The sequence below is a fragment of the Trichechus manatus genome, unplaced genomic scaffold (assembly GCF_000243295.1).
Source record: "Trichechus manatus latirostris isolate Lorelei unplaced genomic scaffold, TriManLat1.0 scaffold00076, whole genome shotgun sequence".
Classification (NCBI taxonomy): domain Eukaryota; kingdom Metazoa; phylum Chordata; class Mammalia; order Sirenia; family Trichechidae; genus Trichechus; species Trichechus manatus.
In genome coordinates this window covers 6,799,370-6,818,982 of record NW_004444012.1, presented here as the reverse complement: position 1 = coordinate 6,818,982, position 19,613 = coordinate 6,799,370, and the positions used below count along the sequence as shown (strand labels likewise).

The following is a 19,613-nucleotide window of genomic DNA, read 5'->3' as shown; positions in this document are numbered from 1 at the left end:
CTTCAGGGAAGATTATCAGGTCTCTATTAGTAGAGATGAAGAGTTAGGAAACTTACAACAATGAGCTGAACCAGCCCTGGGAAACTGCCAAAGACATGATCAGAAATGTGTTATTCCCAGGCACAGGGGCATGACAGCAGCAGGTCAAATAGCAGAGAACACTACCTTAATTCTTTCTGATCCACTGAGGCTCCAGAAAACAGGAAGACTGGATAGAACCAATCAAACCATCACTAGATTGGAGGAAGGGGAAACAGAGACTTTTGCCTCCAGGTAGAATAAAATCATTTGCAACAGGCCAAAATTTCCATTGACAATAAACAGAAAAGTGTGATTAACTACAGAAATATCATATATAACAAGGCATCTGAGAGGTGTGAAAGAGTGAGAACCAGCGAGACTAAAAGAAAAGAAAAAGGGGAGGCTCTCTAGGTTGTTACTTGATTTTTGAAATATGAATTAGATGCAGAGCCAAGTTTCATTTTAGATATTACTGTAGACACTGAAGATTCATCAAAGAACAGAACAAAGCCCCATCTTCATGGTGCTCACATTCTGGGGGAGGGAGACAGATGATAAACAGCTAAATATATGATATGGCAGGCAGCAATAAGACATATGTAGAAAAATAAACCAGGGTAAGTGGAGAAGGGACTACTCAAATGTGAGAGTGGGGATGGGGTAGTGCAGTTTTTTATAGGGTCATCAGGGAAGACCCTCTAATAAGGTAATTTTTTAGCCACTGGAGGAGTCACTCTAAGGCCCTCGTAATCCTGAATTCTAGGTTTAGGTGGAGGGAAAAAACAGACAAAAAAGTTGGACTATATATGCAAAAGAGAAAAGAGCAAGAAGAGGGGCAAGGTAAATTTATTTGGGTGTGCATCTCTGGGTGTTTTACCTTTTTAAGTGGGTTTCTCTCTGCATATATTGTCTGAGGGACAGTATAGGGATGGTGGGAAGGAAAGAAAGGGAAACAGACAATATATGTGCCTCTATAACTTTAATTAGTTCATCTATGAGTTGACTATAACTTAAATTCTTTTATCATAAGGTGATTCATGCTCCTTATTTTAACATTGGTACTACTTAAAAGACTTCTCAAAACTGGCTATAGAAGTTTCCAGAATTCCAGACTTGCAGGCAAAGAAAATACACAAAAGCAACCTATTCTACTTCAGCTCTGGTTCCAGTTCAATCCTGAGGCAGATTATATGCAAACTCTTGCACCATCACCGTGTCCCCCTTCAGGCTGGTGAGAATATCAGAGCAATCACTGAGAAACTCAGCCATGGCCCTGTTATGGATTGAATTGTATCTCCCAAAAATATGTGTTATAAATCCTAACCCCTGTGGCTGCAACTCCACTTGGGAATGTGTTTTCTTTGTTGTGTTTATAAGGCAATATTAGCGTAGGGGTTTTAAGCCAGTCTCTTTGGAGATCTAAAAAGGGCAGATTGAGCAAGCAACCAAACCAGCGGAGATGGGGGAAGATAGATGCCAAGCCACATGAAAGAAAAGAAGTTGAAAAGAGAAAAGGACCTTCCTCCAGAGCCGACAGTGAGAGAAAGCCTTCGCCTAGAGCCAGCACCCTGAATTTGGATTCTAGCCACCTAAACCGTGAGAAAATACATTTATGTTTGTTAAAGCCATTTAACTTGTGATGTTCACCTTATAGCAGCATGAGATAACTAAGGCAGGCCTCAACCTTGGCTCCAGGGCTCCATTTTTTACTTTTCTAGGGAGATGTTTGGGAAGGACAAAGAACCTTCTTTCAAAACCGGATGTGATGTAACAGGCCAGCTTCTTTGAATAGTGATATGTTGTCATTCTCTTAATGTTAACCATTTCTGCAAAGTTTGCTTGACTTGCATTTCTTCCCAGGAAACAGAAAAAACAAATGTGTAAATGCACACTGTGCTCTTAGAAAGCTACATTTTTTCACTTTCCTTCTCAATTGTCAACTCAATCCATGGAAGATTTATTGAACCTGAACTGTGAGATAAAAGGGTCCTGTCCCCAGAGAGTTTAGTTTGATCAAGGAGGCAACACATACAAACAGAAAAGCATTTGGGGGGAGGGCAATGCTAGACAGCAGGAGTCAGAAGGAAGGTTCATTCCTGTGGGCTGAAATAACCAGGGATTACTTCACGAAGAGGGTGATATGGGATTTGGAGTTGAAAAGGAGATGAAATGTGTCTGGGTGAGGGTGTTTTCATCAGAAGATAATTACGTGTGGAGGTGTGGAGAAGGAAGTGTTCATGGCATGAAAGGCGGCAAAGAGGAGACTGGCCCACCTGGAGCCGAGTTTTGTTTTGATGGAAACCCAGATAGTCCATCCAGAGATACCTCCAAGAGATGGCCATGGCTCAGAGACAGCTTTCCTTGTGGAGAAAATAAGTCATGTGGCCCTCTGCCCATCGTTGCCACCACTATAAAGCAATCAAGGACAGACATTAGGAGAAAACAGCTCATTTCCTCAAGCACCAATTTTCCACAGGCACTTTCATAAACTAAGAATTTTCCTATGCTAAGGGATAGGCAGGTTTCTTTAATAAAAAAACAAGTCTCAAATCTGAAGGAAATATTCACATACCCATGTGCTGAAAGAGGGCATACTCAATTCCCCATGTGCCCAGTGGGCACCCTCCATGGATCAGGACGGAAGAGCTGAGGCCCCCTAGTGGCCATAGCCACATGTTACTGTCTCCAATGAAAAGGGCCCTAAAATGCTAAGAACTTAAGCCAAGAAAGACCATAAATGGTACATTTCTCTTTCAAGGTGATGCCGTGGGCACAAAGCTGCTCTGTCTGAGATTTGTGAAGCTGCTTGTGCACGAGTTGGATTGTGACTTTGACTGGTAGCCAGTTGTAAGTCAGCGGTGCTGAAAACCTGTTCTATATATCCATGCCAGCATGTACTCATGGCATCACTGTGGACAAAGCTGGTAATCAACAGCATCCTGTGAGGACAATTGCATCATAGAATAAATACTAGGCTAAAATATCAGCATAATCCAAGACTTTTCCAAAGAAAGCTTTCAACATACATCATCATGAGCATTAGACAGTGCTCTATTTGTGCTGTCTGAGGTTTTTCTCTTCCCCCTCAGATGCAGGGAAGTCTTCTCTGGAGAAGTGTAGTAAATTCCAAGGTTCCAGAAACTTAGATTCATTTTTCCTCCATGCAGAAGAGCAAACTAAATGGGTGAACCTCCAAGGGCCCTTCCAATCTAGCCCCAACCTACAAAAGAAGTAACAAATATACCTCTCACTGTGTCTCTCCCAAAAATAATGATTCCCTTCCCATTGGTCCCTTCTCAAGTGTCTGTCTTACTGCTTCCCAAAACAAATCCTCTTTGGTAAGCTGTTCAGCCTCCACACCTTTAAATCTTGGTTTGGAGTTCCTTTTCCTACTCCTTCTGGTTATCTAAATCATACCTATGCTTCAAGCTTCAGTCCATCTCAAGTGTCTCTTCTGCAGAGGAACTTCCCTGGTCATTGACGTCTAATTGAAAGTTTCCTGCCTCTTAGCTGACATAGCTTCATTGGGTGACATTAAGTAATAACTTTTAGAACTGTGTGACATGCTGCCTTGTGTAATTAAATTATTATCTGTGAGCCTACTCCTTAACACAAAAGAGTCTAGGGAGCACAGGCCAGGTCTGATTCATTTTTTTTAATGCTCTAATATCCAAATTTCTTTGTACTTAATCTTCAGATACCCGTTAGTTCTCCCAATCAATGTAAATATAATTTAAGAAGCAAGTTATTTGGGGTTTGGAAGATTCATTGACAAAATCAGCTGTAACCAAAATAATACTGCCCTCAGCAAACAAGGAAACATGACTAGCCTTTATGCATGCTATATTATTTTGATATCTTGACTCAAGATATATTTAATTTGTAATTCAGAGCTAGTGCACGAAATACTTGAAGCCTTAACAGATCTGACCATTGACTAATATGGCGGTAGATGCACAATGGGTAAGAAAAAAGGAAATACGTTTCCAGGCCAGAGTGAGGGGGTGGAGGACACACGGGTTACTACAGGAACCACCAGTCCAGTAGTGTCAAGTCTGATGAGTTCTAGTTGTGCCTGACTGAGGCTTAGGGGAAGTGCCCCAGAGCCTTTCCCCAGAGCCAATAGCTGACTGTCCACACACTCACTAGCAAACACAAAACTGAGGTTCAGACTTTCCCTCACTATTCAGGGCAATTCTTTTTGACCTCCTACTTCATTCCTACACTTATTGCAGTGTTCTATCCTTGTTCAAACCCAGCTGGCATTGGTTTCTGGCCCCTCGGAATTAACAACAGATTTTGGCTTTCTGGGGATTGACCCTCCCTCTCTCTTTCTTCCTTCTCCACACTCATCCCAACCAAGCCCCATCCCTAGTGAGCTCTCCCTATATTGGGCCAGCCCAGGAATGGGCTTTCCAAAGTTATCACAGAGGATCAGAATGAAAGGGAGTTGTCTTAGTCATCTAGTGCTGCTGTAATACCACAAGTGGATATTTTTTTAACAAAGAGAAATTTATTTTCTCACAGTCCAGTAGGCTACAAGTCCAAATTCAGGGCATCAGCTCCAGGGGAGGGCTTTCCCTCTCTGTTGGCTCTGGAAGAAGGTCCCTGTAATCAATGTTCCCCTGGTCTAGGAGCTTCTCTGTGCAGGAACCTCAGGTCCAAAGGACATGCTCCGCTCCCAGCGCTGCTTTCCTGGTGGTAGGAGGTCCCCCTCTCTCTCTGCTCGCTTCTCTCTTTTATACCTCAAAAGAGACTGGCTCAAGACACAATCCAATCTTGTAGACTGAGTCCCGCCTCATTAATGTAACTGCCACCTATCCCACCTCATTAACATCATAGAAGTAGGATTTACAACACATAGGAAAATCACATCAGATGACAAAATGGTGGACAATCACACAATACTGGGAATCATGGTCCAGCCAAATTGACACACATATTTTTGGGGGACACAATTCAATCCATGAGGAGGAATCTGAGAGATACATCTCCAGGCCTCTTCTTCTGGCACCTGAACCAAGGGGTCAGGCCTACCTGGGCCATGATTTAGAAGTGAGAGTCTTAAAGCTAGAAATAGCATCTCCAGTCTGCATTGCATCCTCTTTAGATAATTAGCTCTAGGAGATCTTTTGGCCCAGTGGTCCAAGTCAGGTCATCAATGAGAAGGTCAAATAGCAGTTTGCTAAGTTTCAAACTACACATGATAACACTACCTCCCTCTCTCCTCTCCACTACCACATCCCACACCACCCAGGTCCCACCTCAGGCCCCACAACCCCATCCTGGGTGGGGCCAAGTCCTGAGGATTTACTTACCAAACTCCTCGGGTGATTCTTATCTGTTGCCTTGTTGAGAATTACTATGTTTAAAGAAAGATGGAAAGAGATCTGGGGAAAAAAAATTCATGTTAAATGGTTTCCTGTTGCAATGAGAAGTGTGTTCTTCAATTCTGCAGGCTTAAATATCCCATTTCAGCTTATATTTTTGAAATAATTCCTCTGGGTAATCCACTCTGAGGTCCCAGGAACCAGCACTGCTATTTTGGTACTTTCTAAAGTGATTTAAGTCAGTAGTTATAAGACCTTGATTTCTGGCCTAGCTTTTCAGACTGAAGGCTCAAAACAAGATGATAAACTTTCAGGGAAGCCAGGCCTGTGCCAGAGGTCTTCTTCTCCACTATAATAGGAAAGGAGTGAAGGGCTCTGTTTTTCTTCAGAATTCCTCGAACTAAAGGCATCATCAATACAGAGCTCTTCAGTGGGATCTTGGACAGAACTTTCCAAAATAAAACAATTTCCAAAGTTATAAACATGTTGGCTGTTTTGGAAAATGTGAGACTCTCTGGTCATCATCAGTTTGTAATTGTTAAATTTTTACAAGCGAGTTGAAAAGGAAGTATTTTGGTAACAAATTTCTCAAATCGAAATAACAAAGGCAAAATTATCCTAAATGTATTCTCTGCGTGACATAAATAGGACAAGTCTGTTCTTTGAGAAAAATTCTCTTTCACACCCTCATTTGCTTCAGAAGAATAGTCAGGTCAACGTTATTTTGTAAAGAAAGAAAGGAAAATAAGAAAAATAAAGGTGAATTAAAAAAAAGAAAAAAAGACATACAACCTGAAAGGCTCTCTCCAAAGCAGACCCCTGGTGGCTGGAATGTCACCTGTCTATCCCAGACTCTCATCTGCCAGTGCTAAGCACACTACACCCCAGCCAACCCCACAGCCCAAAAGAATGGACCTTGCCAGTGTTAGATGAAGAGAAAGATTGGCAGGTCCTAGAACAAGGTCCCTCCTTAGGTCATGCATATCTACAGGTAACTAACCTCCTGTAGGTGTCACCCATCTTCCACACCCACTCCCTTGCCCACCCGCCCAGCCCATCCTGGTCTGCACTGTCAGAATGCGACCATTTTACCATTCTTCAACATTTTCCTGCCCAGCGAATATCTGGTTTGTGGATTATTTTGCTCCAGACATATCAATTTGCATTTTTCCATGATGATTCGCTGTTTGTCCCTGTCTTTCCCATTTTCCTAATCCCTTTAGGTTATTCCTTCGCTTCTGCTGGTGTTTGTCACATTTCTCCATTCAGAATCATCTGTGAATTTCATTTGCAAGCCCTCCCTCTATCCCTCAGGTCGTTAATAAAGACAGGTCTGAGAGAGATGGGACTAAAGGCCAGCTTCCTGACCTACCCTGGAGACCACCCTCCCGAGCCAGCCCAGTGTCCTGGAGCCTGTTTACTTCCATTTTTCCAGCCATATGGCAGGATGGGCAGCCAAGATGCTCTGCCTTCATTGATGCCACATCAAACTTCAGAATTCATGGATGGAACATCTGTTCCTGTCAGTTTTTATGCTGAGGTTACAGACCAAAGAAAAGGCTTTGCCTTTGCCTCGAAAGCCCCATGGCAAATTGTTGTCAATTTAATGTTTGCCATATGGAAACATAATCCTCCCTCCCCCCTCCCCACCCTGTGGGAAATTACATTCCCCTCTATACCCCCAAATGATTCACAGGGCTCCCTCCACTCTCTTCTGATTGTTGTACAGGACAAGCAAGCTCCCTTTCAGATTAGGCAGCAGGGAACCAAGGCCAGTCAGTCCTTCCAAAATCATTTGAAAACTGGCCTGCAATGTTCTCCTCTCTCACTGAGCCTCTTACTTTCCATTTTGTGCAAATTAAGTTTTGCTGATCAAGGCATGGCTTTGCCAACTAACAAAACCTAATTCCATGTCGGTCCTAGGAAGCAGGCAAGGGGCTGAAATCAGGATGCTCAAGAAAGAGATGCAAATTAGATTTTAAAGCAATTTTTGAGGATAAGAGGACCCCAGAGAGATTTGTTCTTTCCCTGAACCAGTTTTTCCTACTAGCTTGGCCAATCATTCAACTAGGCTGAGCCGATTTCCTCAGCCTTAGGATAAGGAGTTTGAACTAGACAATGTCTAAGGCCCCTTCCGGCTCTATGATTCTATCTGAAGAATTTCACAGAGTACAGAAAGGAGTGTTTCCTTCCGAAAAGATATTCTCAGTGCAGAGGGGATGTCTATAGGGCTGAGAACTGGGCCTTCTAACGAGTTCCAGAGCTCTCTGTGAGATCTCAAAGGGCTATTTGAATCATTTTTATTATGGTACTTCTTTTTTTTCATAGTATCATGAAGATACAATCAAAGTCAGCCCTGAAAAATTGTTAAGTATACAGAGTTCGTCTCTGTTCTTTACACATCATCTTTATAAAATAATTGTTTATGGAGCTCCAACACTCCTCCTCCTTGGCGGGCGCCTATTGTACGAATCACTCCTAGGAATTCATTCAGGTGTTCAGAGCTGACACAAAATGTCACTTCACAAAGGCACTTTCATGAATTCAAGTACTCGAAGAAGAGCTCCCTTAGGATAGCACATCATCCATTCATTCTTGAAATACTGAGCACCTACTGAGTGCCAGGCATATGAATAAAAACTGGGTACACAAAGACAAGTAAGACATGATCCCCACCCTTAAAGAGTTTACAGTTCATCACGGGAGTCAGACAAGTAGTCCACTGTGACATATTTACAAAAGTGACTTGCGAGAGTTAAATAGGATGACCATGTAATTTATAGTACAAACCAGGACGTTTTTAGAGTAACTACTTGCCATTGAGTTGACGCTGACTTATGGTGACACCATGTGTGTCAAATTAGAACTGTGCTCCATAGGGCTTTCAAGGGCTGACTTTCAGAAGTAGATCTCCAGGCCTTTCTTCCAAGGAGCAACTGGGTGAACTCAAACCTCCAACTTCAACCCTTCGGTTAGTAGCTGAGTGTGTTAACCATTTGTCACACCCAGGGACTCTCTTTTTTTTTTTTTAGAGGTCGGGGGGGCAATATTAAGTAATACACCAGGGAAATGCATAAACTAGATCCTTCATAGACAAACCAGCACACATGATCCCCTAACTAAAGAGAAAGACCTACTATTTATTGAACCACTTCATGTCATCATTGAGAATGAGCCAAACACTACTCAGCTAAAACTTTACCCAGAGAATTAGACGATGCCTGAAAATCAGCAATGGTTTGCATTCCTTTTTCTGATGATTTCTGTAAAGCCTGCTATTCATTACTACTTTTCTTTCTTTTTTTTTACAAGTGACTCCCCATAGAAGGGGTTATTAGTAGAATCTTAATAATTTAATTAAGCATTTACATTTCAGGTGTCTAGTCTATGAGAGAATAGCTTGCCCAAATCCTTACAAGAATTCCACTCCTGTATTTTCAATGCACTTCACTATAAAAACCCTTTCCATGGAGCTAAGCTCAGAAGACTGGATTATAGGTGAGATTATTTTATAATAAACTCCCTCCTTCCTCCAGGTCCTCCGTGGTGGCTCCATGACATACTGAATTTAATCCTATACTTTAATGGTTTCACAAGTACCTAAAAGAGAAAATTATTTTTCTGTGCCATTAGCCCCAGTCCAAGGCCTTTTTGCCAGGCAGTTAGGATCAGGGATGAACAAAAAAGGTTGGGTATATGTTTCTTTACAATCAAGATGCTCTCTTTCTACACCCTGTTGCTAATGGATCTCTCATAAGAGTTTACCCTTTAGCCCTATCGCTCTGTATACATTGTAAAAATAATCATACTCTAGCACTCCCTGAAATTTTCTCTCTAAAATAACTGAAGCCCAGTGGCCTGGGTGGGCCCAAAGAGCTCCAAGGAAGCCAGCCGTCCAACAAGCTAAACCTTCACACAAGACTGACGGTCATCTCCTCTCTAGAAGTGTAGTCAGACCCTCAGAACAAGATGGCACCATGGTCCAGGACCTAAATTCTTCCACAGCTGCTCTATCAACCAGAGAAAAGTCTTCTCTGTTGTAAGGAAATTCAAAATGTGTGCCTCATTCGGGCCCTGTGTTTATTGTCCAAAGTCACAAATATAAGAATCAAATGGGCACATTGCTTAGCTAATAAATAACTCCACAACTTAAAAGTGTCAAATGTATGTGTATTTAGAACTCGGATTCTCCATCATCAATAACTAGTGAGAAGGAAGAGCTACAAAAGGCAACCATGGGATTAGATTGTCTTACAGAGAATCCCAGTTAAGAACCTGCTGTAAACAGCATGCTTAAGGGCGAGACAATACAAGAGTTCTCTCTGGCATCAGGAATGAGACAAGTATCCCGATGCTCACCATTCTATTCAGTGCAGGTCCCAGTCTGCATAATAAGACAAGGAAAAGAAATAATAAGTATAAGAATTGGAAAGGAAAGAATAAATTCTTTATTATCTGCAGATGATATAATTTCCTGAATAGAAAATCCAAAAGAATTTACAGACAAAAATATTAGCATAAATAGAGAACAACAAATTTGCAAGGTAGCAATCGATACACAAAAAGCAATAACATTCCTCTACTCCAGCAATGCCAAATTAGAAAGTGTAATTTTAGAAAAAGACTCTATTTACAATAGCAACAAAAACTGTAAGGTAACCAGGAATGTATGTAACAAGAGATTGGCAAAATTTTATAGAAAAATATTATAAAACCCTTTGAGATACAAGAAGGAAGATCTAAATAAATAAAGAAATACCCTGGACTCATAGTAGGGAAGTTTCAACATCAGTATATTAATAATTCTGCTCAAATGCATCTATAAATTCAATGTTATTTAAAAAAAAATCTTGATACTTTTTTGTTTGGAAATTGTCAAATAATTTTAAGAAAAAAAATGAATAAAAACAATTCTTTACTAGTTGTCAATAATTGCTCTAAAGTTACAGTAATTAAAATAGGGTTAGCACCACACACCAAGGGGATAGACCCACACCTATAGAGAAACTTTAAAAAGGAAAGAGGTGACAATACCAGTCAATGGAGGAAGGATAAGCTATTTAATAAGTGATGCTGGTTCAACTGGCTATCCATACAGAATAAAGAAAAATTAATTGCCTATACAAAAATAAACCTCATATGAATTAAGAACATACCCATTGATAACCACTGCTGTTGAGTCAATTCCAATTTACAGCAACCCTATAGGACAGAGTAGAACTGCCCCATAGGGTTTCCAAGGAGCACCTGATGGATTCAAACTGCCGACCTTTTGGTTAGCAGCCACAGCTCTTAACCACTACACCACCATGGTTTCCAGTTAAGAACCTAGATGTAAAAAAAGCAATGCTATAGAACTTTCAGAAGAATATACAGAAGTGTATCTTTATAACTTTGGGGTAAGGAAGGGTTTCTTATACAAGGCACAAAACATGCCAACCATAAAAGAAAGGAAGATAAATTCAACTACAATAAAGTTTAAAATTTGGGGGTAAAACAAACAAACATAAGAATTAAAAGGCAAGTCACAAATTAGGAGAAGATATTTCTAACCCTTAAAGCCAAAAAAGAATTAGAATCAGTATCCAGAATATACAGGTATCCTTCACATCAAAAACAAAAACAAAACAAACCAAAAAAATGGCAAAGGATATGAACAGGGAATTTGCAAAGAAAAATATCTGGATAGCCAATAAACATATGAAAACATAAAGGAAATATCATTTCACACCAATCAGAATAGAAAAAAATTAAGTCTTATTATTAAGACTTAATAAAATTCAGAATTAAAAAATGTAAGTCTTATTATTAACACAGATATTGGCAATGATGAGGGGAAACATGATGTCTATAGTAGTGATGAGAATATAAATATCTCAGGCACTTTGGATAGTAATTTTACATTGTCTAGGCAAGCTGGAAATACACATGGCACCAGGTAATTTTACTTCCAGGTAATTACCCTAGAGAAACTCTCACATATGTGCACAAGGAAACTTCTACACAGCTGATTGTTGCAATATTATTTATAATACCAAAATGTCAGAAACTATCTGAATGCCCATCAGTAGGGAATTGCCAAACTATGGTATACATGCAGTACTGAGATTATGAACCAGTTCCGTTCCTAAATCTGTCCTTAAGTCGAATTTGTATGCAAGTCGGAACAGTTAGGTATGGTTCGTATCTAACATCAGTTAGTCAAGTGTTTGTCTTAGTACATAAAAAATTAAAGAAACACTAAAAAACTTGTTTACGTAATAATACAGTAATAATAATAATGTTTCGATACACATCGCAAAGTAGCGCTCATCTGTTATTACAGACCATTGTATGTACTGGAATTTTCAATCTAATAGGCTTTACAAGGGTTGGTTTGTAACTATGGGTTGTACGTAAGTCAGACGTTCATAACCTAGGGACTGCCTGTATTCATATAATGGAATACTAAGCCACTCTTAAAATGAATGAATAATTGTATAGGTAGTAAAGTGGATAAATCTGGAAAATCTAAGTTGAGTAAAAACCATTTATGTACATTTTAAAAACTCAAAACAATATATTGAGAACATACCTATGTAGTCAAAGTTAAAAATCCACATGAGAAGAATAAATACTAATTTAAAGATAGTGATTATCACTGGGGGTTTATTTTATCTATAATATTTAATTTCTTTTTAAAGAAAAGATCTGAATCAAATATAGTAAAATATTAACATCTTTTAAATTCAGGTGGTAGATGCATTAATATTTGTAATATTATTTTGGTGTGTATGTAATTAACATTTCCATAACTTAAATATTAAAAAGAAAGGAGAAGAAAAATATTAAATATTAAGTAAAGAGATATATCAATAGGTAAATAAGTTAAAAGATGAATGGGCACCCCAGACATTGAGGCATGTTACACAAACCGTGGTAGAATATTAAGTTGCTAGGGCCTTAGTAGGTATCTAGTCTTATTCTACATTTAGCACATGTAGAAATTAAGACCCAAGGAAATTGACTTCCCCAAAGCCAGTCAAGTAGTCAGAACTGAAACCCAGACCTCCTAAAACTCACAGTCTAAGACTCTCCCTTCACCATGCCTCAGATGTATATCATTTCTACCTTCATTAGAAGATACCAAGAATTATAGGCATTAGGAATTGTTAAAGAGAACCAAGAGTGGGACTATCCTCAACAAGCCAAGAGTCATTCTCAGATGGTTTTTCTCAATGAAAACAATAACATTTATAAGTTGTCAGAGAAAAATATATAGCAATTAATTTATGCCCTGGTTTCACCCGGAGCCCTAGAATCCCATTGCCATCGAGTTGATTCCGACTCATAGTGACCCCATAGGACAGAGAAGAACTGCCCCATAGGGTTGAGCCCTAGAATAACTTCTGCCAATTATCAATTATGGGCAAACACCATGGAAGAAAAATCAATATTCCAAGGAACAGTGGACTGGGGTTGCAAGAACCCTGCTTATTACCTGGTTGGTAGTAGAAGACCTCACAGCTCATCTTTCTGAAGTCAAGAGATCCTTGAGACCCTACCATAATACCCAACAATCCTTCTCAAACTACTGTGTATTCTGGTCTCTTGAGCAACCTACAGATACTCTGATGCAGATAATTTAATTTAATTTACTCATGGAGTCTGAAGGCAGTGAGCTCCCCAATTTATTCCTTTCATCCTCTTCCCACCCACCTTAACCATGGCTTCATTCATAAAATACTTGTTATCTGCATTGAAGACTGAGTCCTTTCCAGCCCCTGCTGCATTATTATAACTAGAAGTAATAGCTAATTTTATTGAATGTTTACTAAACGCTAGGCATCGTTCTACGTACTTTTCAATTAACTCGTTTAATCCTCACAAAAATCCTATGAGGTAGGTACAATAATTATCATCATTTTAAAGACACAGAATCACAAGCACAGAAAGACTTAAGAACATCTTCCAAGGTCACACAGCAAATAAAGTGGTGGAAAAGAATTGAAACCCAGGCAGTTTGATTCCCAAACCTGAACTATCACACACTACACTGAACTCTATTTATTAAGTGCCTACTCATTCTTGAAAAAGAATTCAAAAGAAATGGAGATAATTTTCCATTACTCCATGGCCTTTGACTCCGCTATTGTTGAAGTCACAGTGTCTAGGCGACACTGTGTCTAGGGGACAAGAACGACAATACTGTCCAGGCTCCAAGCCTCTGCCCACAGGTGACGTATCAGAGGGACTCTCTGACTTGGTTTATGGTAATTTTTCATTTGTGAGGGGCAGTGACCTCGCCATTATTTCCCTGGTGCCTAATAAAGGATCTGATACATGGTTAGTAAATATTTGTTAAGTGAATCAAAATGGCAAAACGATATGACCTAAGAGAAAGGAATAGGCTGAGACTTCTGAAAGTTAAGGAAGAATAGTAACCCCCAAAGTTGTTTGTGTGTTCATATGAGTACACGTGTGTTTGATCTGAGGCTGAAACACGAGTGGTTTTCTAATCTAGCCCAAAAGAAGAGCACGGATAGCCATTTCCCTTGGTAGAATTTAATCCTAGAATCTTCGAAGAAAGATCAATTAAGTCTCTACTCAGAACATCAATCTTTCAACCACTGGGCTGTGCCTTGGCCCAGGAGACCTTGGGAATTTCAGTGAGCCCCATAAGGCCTTTGTCTTTCAACCTCAAAGAGAACTAAGAAAATGGTAGTTCAACTTGCAAGTCACGTGGGCCTGTACTAACAAATAGTAAAAGCTGGCTTTTAGAGCAGGCCAAGGATAAGTGATACCTGCATACCTATCTCTGGCTTGACTGGGATTTACGTTTTCACTGCCATACCCTAGAACATGTATAGTTTGTATATTTGTACCTTATAAAGAGTTTATGCCTAAAGAACTTCCAAGGGTTTCCTGAGACCCAGTTTTACACAAGCGTCTTTGTCGCTCACAGAAGGCATGGATCCCTGAAGGTGGTTAGTGATCTCAGCAACCAGGTCTCTCGGGAAATTCCAGGTAACCCACAAGCATTTCAGGAGCGCTGGAAATTCTCTAACGGACTAACACAAACATGCAGAGGCACAGCTTTAACAGGGCCAGATTGGCCCAGAGGGTACGGAGATGTTTACTCTGTTGAGCCCCTGTGTGGGCTGAGAGGTCAGAGGGAAGCTCAAGTAGTCTTGCAGCCTTTCTTTGGGGTCCAGCAGCTCTCTCTGAGGAAGAACTGTGTTTGCTTGGTGCTCTCACATCCTTCCAGGGTCTCCAGAAAGCCTTTTGGTTGCTGTCTTAGGGCACTCAGCAGGCAGAAAAGTCAAGGAGAACCCCAGATCACCATCTTACCACAGCTCCTGTGTTCCCCTCCTCCAGCCTGGACGCTTACCTGCGGAGGAGGGTGTCTGGAGGGGAAGAGAGTGAGGGACAAGCTTCCCTCGCTGCTGGCTTCACCTCTAACCACAGGAAAATTTTCCACCATTTCCATTATTTTTGGCATGGAGCCATGCCATAGGAAGAGAGACATTCTGTTCAGGGAAGAGGAGGGATGGGGTCTAGTGCGGGAATTAGACAGGCAGGGAGGGAAGGAAGTGGAGTGGGAAAGCAAGAAGAGAGAAACAAAGGTAGGCAGAAAGAGAAGCAGGACTTGCTGCCTGCTAATCGGCACGATCGAAATGTCCGGGCAGGTCTCTGAATAGCAAAATGAGTGTGAGGAGTTGGATTTGTACATTTCATTATGAATCTTGTTCAGTCAATGCCTATTGACCTAAGTACATTATGACAGAAATTACTTTTAATTCTATGTCACTCTAAGTGACTTCAATAGTTCTGAAGAGGAGGAGCTGTACACTTGAAGGTTGCTTAATTTATCGTTAAATATAATTTGATTTTACCAAATAGTTCACAATGCAGTTCCCACCCCTCACTACCTAAAAATTATAAACAAACACATGTGTGAACACCTGACCTTGTAGGAACCCAGATAAACTGTGGGTTACCTGTATTTCTGGACTCACAGATGTAGCTTCACGGCTTTCTCTCCCACTCCAGAAGACACTGGAATGTAAGAGTGAGGGTTACTGATCTACAGGGATAATTTACTGTACGAATAGAGTTGTGTCCCCCAAAAAGGTATGTTGAAGTCCTAACCTGAGTACCTGTGAATGTGCCCTTGCATGGAAGCAGGATCTTTGCAGATGTTATCAGCTAGGTTAACAGAAGGTCATACTGAGTAGGGTGGGTCCTAATCCAACATGTGTGATGTCCTATAAACAAGAAGAAGAGACACAGACATGTACAGATGGAGAACAGGCATGTGACAATACCCAAAACCAAAAACCAAACCCATTGCCATTGAGTCAATTCTGACTCATAGTGACCCTATAGGACTGAGTAGAACTGCCCCACGGGGTTTCCAAAGAGTGGCTGGTGGATTTGAACTGTTGACCTTTTGGTTAGCAGCCAAGCTCTTAACCATTGTGCCACCAGGGCTCCATGTGACAACAGAGGCAGAAATTGTAAGCCAAGGAACTCCAAGGATTGCTGGGAGCCACCAGAAGCTAGAAGAAAGGCACGGAGCGGATTCGCCCTTAGAGCCCTCAGAAGGTATCAACAGGGCAAACACCCTGATGTCAGATTCTAGCCTCCAAACTGTGGGACAATAAATTTCTGATCTTATAAGGCACCCAATTAGTGGTGCTTTGTTACGGCAGCTCTAGGACTCTAATACACTTGCAGTGACTTTACTTTTCAAGAGTAACCATTCACACACTTTGGTACTGAGAATATTAAGAGCTGAAAATCATTTTCAGTGCACCTCATAAAAGACACAGACTCGCTGCTGTGACTTAAGACCCGTAGGCCTCAGAGCTGACCTTCCAGATGCTTCCAGGGACAAATGTTATTGCATCTAGACATGGGGGACACAGTGAGATATCTTCCCCCACTCCCAACAGGCACTACAGAATAAAGGAAGTACCACCACACTGGAAGAATAGAGGAGATAGCAGAGTACCAAGCATTTCCACAGACAAGAAGGGGAAGGTAGGCGAGGGACAAAATCACAGAGGAAGGAGAAGGGAATGATGGCAGAGGAAATAAGGGGGAAAAACAGCTCCTTCCTGCCCTCAATGAATTTTAAAATTTCTTCAGATCATGAATCATCATGGTCTTTCAAAGAGTTGGCGTCTACAGGTCTTTCCAAGGTACACCTCATCCTAGAAGACATTTCTGGAAAAGAGTATTAAGAACTTTTGTCATTAAGACTATTTCTCTAGGTTGTTTTTGATTGACTTTTAACAATCGATTCGTAAGATCTACGTTGTAATTGCTGCTGTGAGTTTTCTACAAGTTTTAAGTCTAATAAAATTAATCATTCTGATATAAAGAAGTAGTAAGTAAGGCTTTGAAACTGCAAATCAATGCTAATATTAGTATTTATTACCATTCAGTAAGGCTTTCCCTTAACCCCATTCAATACGGTCTTCCCTTCACCTCAGACAAATACTCCTTTCGCTATTTAATCAGGAGAGTGTAGGGTACTCCCAGGCTTGCACTTGTAACCTCTTAAATCCTTTAGGGATTCTATCAGTCAGAATTTCCTAATCTGCCCAAAAGCCAGTCCGAGCTTGCATTAAAACTAAAAAAAAAAAAACAAAAAACAAAAACAAACCTGCTACCGTCAAGTCAATTCTGACTCATAGATTTAAAAAAAAAGACAGAGGGTTTAACACTAAACCCCACCTGGTAGAGCTAGGCCAAGCTGGAGGAATCCCGGCAAATTAAACCAACAAGAGGTATCAGTGCTGGCTCAGTGGGCTGGGGGAATTTTTCAAATCTAATTAGAGCCTCTCACCTTTTATCTTGGGTCAGTGGACACATTTGCCCCATTGACAGCCAGTTTAATCATTTACTCTATTCACTTTATTCATGGCACTTGAATGTAGGAGAATTCTCTGGTGGGGATGAGCTCAAAGAATTGATTTACATATAAAAGAAATGAGAGGGAAAATGGTTTTAAAGCTCTCAGGATAATTTATTTAAAAGTCATAACCATAAAGGAGCCCTGGTGGGGCAATGGTTAAGTGCTCAGCTGCTAACCGAAGGGTTGGTGGTTCGAGCCCACCAGCTGTTCCACAGGAAAAAGACCTGGCGATCCCATAAAGATTACAGGCTGGGAAACCCAGTGGGGCAGTTCTACTCTGTCACATGGGGTGGCTGTGAGTCAGAATCAACTCGATGGCACCCAACATTAACAACAACAACCGTTACAAGTGATGGCAACTTCCCTGCAACGCTTGAAGGGGTCCTCAGGTTCTGCTCTCAATCCCCTGCCATTCACTGCAGTCAGTGCCTGTGAGAGGTCACTCCCTAAACACCCCAGCTGCTGACTGCTCTCTGAGCCACAGCTCCAATGTGTGCTCACGTTTTCCACCCAGAAACACCAGAATGAAAGCTCCAGGAGTCTTGTCTACCAATGTATCCCCAGCACCTAGCCTAGAAGCGCATAGTAGTTATCCAATAAATACTCACTGAATGAGCAAATGATCATTCCCAGTTACCTGTCACCAATGATCACCAAACATTTCTAGACTCAAACTCAGAGTCTCTCCCTTGGCCCTCCAACCACCTTCCCCTCCTGACACTAGTCTATAGGAACCCAGAATGTGAAATCTGCAATTAGCTCAGGTTCCTCTTCTCTGCGCCCTGTACTGGGCGCTGCCACTGATGTAGTTCTCTTCAAACGTGTCTCATTATTTAATTTCCTTTGGCTCCTGCCAACAGCCAAGGCCACAATATGCACCTCAAGCTTTTCTTATAATGATAGCTCTCCTTATAATTTTCTGTTTTCTCTTTATTCAATACACCCTGCAAACTGCTACTGTATCTGAAATACTGCCTTTTGACAGAGCTTTTTAACTTTCTAGGCTATGAGGGCTTTGTGTGTGTGCTCAGGCCAAGCACAGAGGCAGGAACATACAAAGGAGCGAGCATTGAATGGCTCATCTGCCACCAACAGTAACCCCTATGAGATGCTGGGAAATCGCCTCACCGCTCTGAATCTCCGTCCGCTCACTCATAAAATGTGAGGCTTGGAGTAGATGGTTTCCAAAGATACGTCTACCCTAAAATACTGGGTATCCTGCCAACTCCATAAAATCCACCATTAATTTCACATTCCCAATCCACTCAGACTACCTTCCAAACCCCATCCCATACAGGCCAATTACCTTCTACTCCAATCAGATTTCTGATGCCATGCCCAACAGGCTCAATTCCAGTGCTTCATCTTGGCTCATCCTACTTTCTTCTCCATGCGACCCACTTTCTTATCTGTCCAAATTCTGCACTGCCTTCAAGGTCCAACTCAAGTCCAACTTCTATGAACCCTTCGCTAACTCACCTGCCTACGATGGCATCCTCTTTATCCAAGTCCCTGTAGCAAAGTAACACATTTTCTCCCCACATCGGACACTCCAAGGGAGGAAGTCTTCCATGGGGAAGTAACAATCAACCTCCAAATGAACACAGTGGCAGACGTTCTAAGCCTTTACAATCATCTACCCAGCTTAAGCATTTAAATTAATTCTTACTTATCTATGTTTTGCTTTAAGGTTACATGTATACTGGAAATGTTTATCCTCTTGGCATTTAATATGGAAGAATTCTCCTCTGCAAGAATAGTGTATGTGTTGCAAGGCATACTTTGATCAAAGCTACTTAGAGGGAGGGGAATATTTTGAAAGGATGAAATCCCAGGAAATATGCTCAAGTCACAATAGGTAGAACCCTAAATGCCTTCTAAGGAAGGCAATTCCTCTTGACTCTAGGACTTTCATTTGGCTGAGCACTGAGCTGAGTTGTGTATTCAACTGTAACAGGAAATTGAATGGGACTTTTCGTGTTGTCTAGAACGTTTAACATAGTCTCAAACTGATAACAACAGAGAAAAGGTAGCCTCACATTCCAGGGAGATATGCTGAACACACAGGACTTATAAAAAATACAGCAAAATGGCCTTATGATTCTCAACCCCACTATATATCTGCAGCCTATAGAAGAGAAACTTGGAAGCAGAGAAATCAGGGCTTACTTCTCATCTGCAGAATTATAAGTATGCAATTCCTCTTTGAAAAGAAAAATGGAGTCAGATTGAAATTAGGTTGTTGCTTTTGGTAGTCCATGGTATAGTCAATATTCTTCGCCAACACCATAATTCAAAGGCATCAATTCTTCTTCGGTCTTCCCTATCCATTGTCCAGCTTTTGCATGCATATGAGG

General features: G+C 41.0%; 1 long non-coding RNA gene across 3 annotated transcripts in view; it reads right to left on the bottom strand.

The window, feature by feature from the left end:
• The window catches only part of LOC111821298 (uncharacterized), a 165,278-nt gene extending 145,703 nt beyond the window's left edge, over positions 1 to 19,575 (bottom strand). For all 3 annotated transcript variants that reach the window (XR_002824738.1, XR_002824740.1, XR_002824739.1), the window contains exons 1-4: positions 19,426 to 19,575; positions 15,483 to 15,598; positions 15,332 to 15,389; positions 5,340 to 5,411 (exon numbers count right to left, since the gene is read on the bottom strand). This is a non-coding gene — a long non-coding RNA (uncharacterized LOC111821298). The remainder of the gene's footprint in view (positions 1 to 5,339; positions 5,412 to 15,331; positions 15,390 to 15,482; positions 15,599 to 19,425) is intronic.
• Between the last annotated feature and the right edge of the window lie 38 nt (positions 19,576 to 19,613).